This window comes from Mandrillus leucophaeus, unplaced genomic scaffold (assembly GCF_000951045.1).
Source record: "Mandrillus leucophaeus isolate KB7577 unplaced genomic scaffold, Mleu.le_1.0 Scaffold366, whole genome shotgun sequence".
NCBI lineage: Eukaryota > Metazoa > Chordata > Mammalia > Primates > Cercopithecidae > Mandrillus > Mandrillus leucophaeus.
The window spans coordinates 129,821-133,561 of record NW_012103876.1 but is presented as its reverse complement, the minus strand read 5'-3'; positions in this window follow the sequence as shown (position 1 = coordinate 133,561).

The window sequence follows — 3,741 nt, the reverse complement described above, 5'->3', positions numbered from 1 at the left end:
TTTTTTGAGGCAGAGTCTCCCTCTGTCGCCCAGGCTGGAGTGCAGTGGTGCAATCTCGGCTCACTCCAAGCTCCACCTGAGTTCAAGCCATTCTCCTGCCTCAGCCTCCCGAGTAGCTGGGACTACAGGCGCCCACCACCATGCCCAGCTAATTTTTTTTTCTTTTTTTTCTTTTTTGAGATAGAGTGTGGGCGGCAAGCCACCCAGGTGCCGAGGCAAGAGACCGAGGGCATGAACTGTTCCAGTGTAATAAAATATATAAAATAAGAATAGTTATACTAGATATAGATCATAGATATGATTATGAATATCATTAGTCATTAGTTTGTAGCAATTACTCTTTATTCTAATATTATAATAATCCTTGCTCTACAATTATAACCTAGGAAAAACCAGCCCATACAGAGGTAGGAGCTGAGGGGACATAGTGAGAAGTGACCAGAAGACAAGTGTGAGCCTCCTGTTATGCCCGGGCAGGGCCACCAGAGGGCGCCTTGGTCTAGCGGTAACGCCAGCGTCTGGGAAGATGCCCGTTGGACGGACCATGGTCTAGCAGTAGCGTCAGTGTCAAGGAAAAACACCCGCTGCTTAGCAGAAGGGGAGTCTCCCTTTCCCCGGGGGAGTTTAGAGAAGGCTGTACTCCTCCACGTCTTGTGAAGGGCCTGACATTAGTCAGGCCCGCCCACAGTTATCCGGAGGCCTGACCGTCTCCCTGTGATGCTGTGCTTCAGTGGTCACGCTCCTAGTCCGCCTTCATGTTCCATCCTGTACACCTGGTCTGCCTTCTAGATAGCAGTAGCAAATTAATGAAAGTACTAAAAGTCTCTGATATGCAGAAATAATGGCGTAAGCTGTCTCTCTCTCTCTCCCTCTCTCTTTGCCTGGCTGCCAGGCAGGGAAGGGCCCCCTGTCCAGTGGACACGTGACTCACATGACCTTGTCAATCACTGGAGATGACTCACACTCCTCACCCTGCCCCTTTCGTCTTGTATCCAATAAAATACAGCGCAACCAGGCACTGGGGCCACTACCGGTCTCCGCGTCTTGGTGGTAGTGGTCCCCGGGCCCAGCTGCCTTTTCTTTTATCTCTTTGTCTTGTGTCTTTATTTCTAGAGTCTCTCATCTCCACACCTGGGGAGAAAAACCCACCGACCCTGTGGGTCTGGTCCCTACAATGGAGTCTCGCCCTGTTGCCCAGGCTGGAGTGCAGTGGCACAATCTCGGCTCACTGCAAGCTCTGCCTCCCGGGCTCACGCCATTGTGCTGCCTCAGCCTCCCGAGTAGCTGGGACTACAGGCACCGCCACCTCGCCCGGCTAATTTTTTTGTATTTTTTTAGTAGAGACAGAGTTTCACCATGTTAGCCAGGATGGTCTCAATCTCCTGACTTGGGGATCCAACCACCTCGGACTCCCAAAGTGCTGGGATTACAGGTGTGAGCCACCATGCCCTGCCCAGGAAATACTGCATGTGAAATAAAGATATTTCAATACAAATAAAAGCTGGATTTATCAAAAGCAATAGTGCACTTGTAGTACAAAAAAACTGAAGGAAATCCTTTATGTTAAAAGCAAATAACACCAGAGGGAAACAGATTTATAATAAAGAATAATGAGCTGCAGGAGTGGAAACTTGTGGACATACATAATCAAAATGCTTTTTCTCACTTACTAATCCCATATGAGACAATCAGTTTGAGAAATAAAAAATAGGCCGGGCACGGTGGCTCATGCCTGTAATCCCAGCACTTTGGGAGGCTGAGGTGGGTGGATCACCTGAGGTCGAAAGTTCAAGACCACCCTGGCCAACATGGTGAAACCCTGTCTCTACTAAATAAAAACTAGCCAGGCATGGTGGGGGGCACCTGTAATCCCAGCTACTTGGGAGGTTGAGGCAGGAGAATTGCTTGAACCCAGGAGGCAGAGGTTGTAGTGAGCTGACATGTTGCCACTGCACTCCAGCCTCGGTGACAGAGTGAGACTCCGTCTCGAAAAAACAAAACAAAAAGAAAGAAAAAATAACAGCATTTTTGTGGGTTATCATATATGCAGAATTAAAATATATAAATTTAATAGCATACAATATGGGAAACAGCACGTTGATTTGTACTATTTTAAGGTTCTTTACATGGTCTGTGAAGTGGTAAAGATTTATACGGCCATGGACCCTGGAGCTGAAAGATTCCTATTGCCTATTGACATCATAGGCGTCATACCGTTGTAAGGCGGTACATTGCCTTTTGTGTGCTTGGATAAGTTTAGATACAGAAATATTTACCACAGTGTTACAATTACCATCATGTTATGATTGAGTAGAGTAAAATGCTATACGGCCTTTTAGTCTAGGAGCAGTAGGCTGTGCCATCCAGGTTTCAGCAAGCACAGTCGACAATGTCTGCACAAAGATGCAGTTCTCTGAAGGTGTAAGCCCCCGTGGCTGCAATTTAATTAGAACGTAATAATTCTGGAATACATAGTATCATGGGTACAATAATCACTAAACATAGTAACAGCATGAAGCCCTTCAATAAAATGAAATGGAATATTTTTAAAAGCCGAAAGAATGCAAAAGGAAAAAAACAGATGAAATAAAAAGAAAATAAATTCCTGATTTCTGTTGTTAGTGATGAAACAGTCAACTGAGAGACACCCATCGATGCTGAATTCTTTGCCCACCTTCATATTTCTTGGTCCATGTAATCATGAATCTTACTGAGGGTCAACCACATAAAAAAATCGGCAGGTTCACGCTTCCGTTTACCTCAGCACTGTTCACAAAGGTGAAGACATGAAATCAGCCTGCGCGCCCATCAACAGAGGACTGGATCAAGAATGTGGTCTATGTACACAGTGGAGGGCTATTCGGCCATGAAAAAGAGTCAAATCGTGTCTTCTGCAGCAGCGTGGATGGAACTGGAGGGCATTATCTTAAGTGAAACAGCTCAGACACAGAAAGACAGATACAGCACGTTCTCACGTATACGTGGGAGCTAAATAATGTGCATACCTGGAGGTAGAATGTGGAATGACGGCAGTGGAGACTCGGAGGGCGCTGGGGGCAGGAGGGGGAGGGTGATAAGAACTTACTCAGTGGATGCAACAGCAATATGACTCCAGTGATCGATGCACTGCAGTTCTGACTTCACCACTATACAACATAGCAGTTTCACAAAATCACACCCGTACCCCACACATTTATACAAATACAATAACAGAAGAAAATGTGCAGTTTCTGGAGGGGGAGTCTGCACACCATTGCTTTTCTATGTGACGCCCCAGGGTTTTAAAAGAAATACAAGTGAAAAATCATGTTGCTAAAAAAACATATTTCCCATCTTCCAGTTTTCTTGTCGTCTGGGAAATAAAATCTCTATGTACTTGGGGATAAAATTTATTGAATTATCAAAAATATGTACGCTAATGTATGTGAGTCATTAGCTATATCCACATTGAAATAAAATTTGTGAAGACTCTTCAAACTCTCTCAAAGATTTATTTGGCCGGGCGCCGTGGCTCACACCTGTAATCCCAGCACTTTGGGAGGCCGAGGCGAGCGGATCACGAGGTCAGGAGATAGAGCCCAGCCTGACTAACACAGTGAAACCCCGTCTGTACTAAAAATACAAAAAATTAGCCGGGCGTGGTGGTGGGTGCCTGTAGTCCCAGTTACTCGGCAGGCTGAGGCAGGAGAATGGCACAAACCCAGGAGGCGGAGCTTGCAGTGAGCCGAGATCGCGCCACTG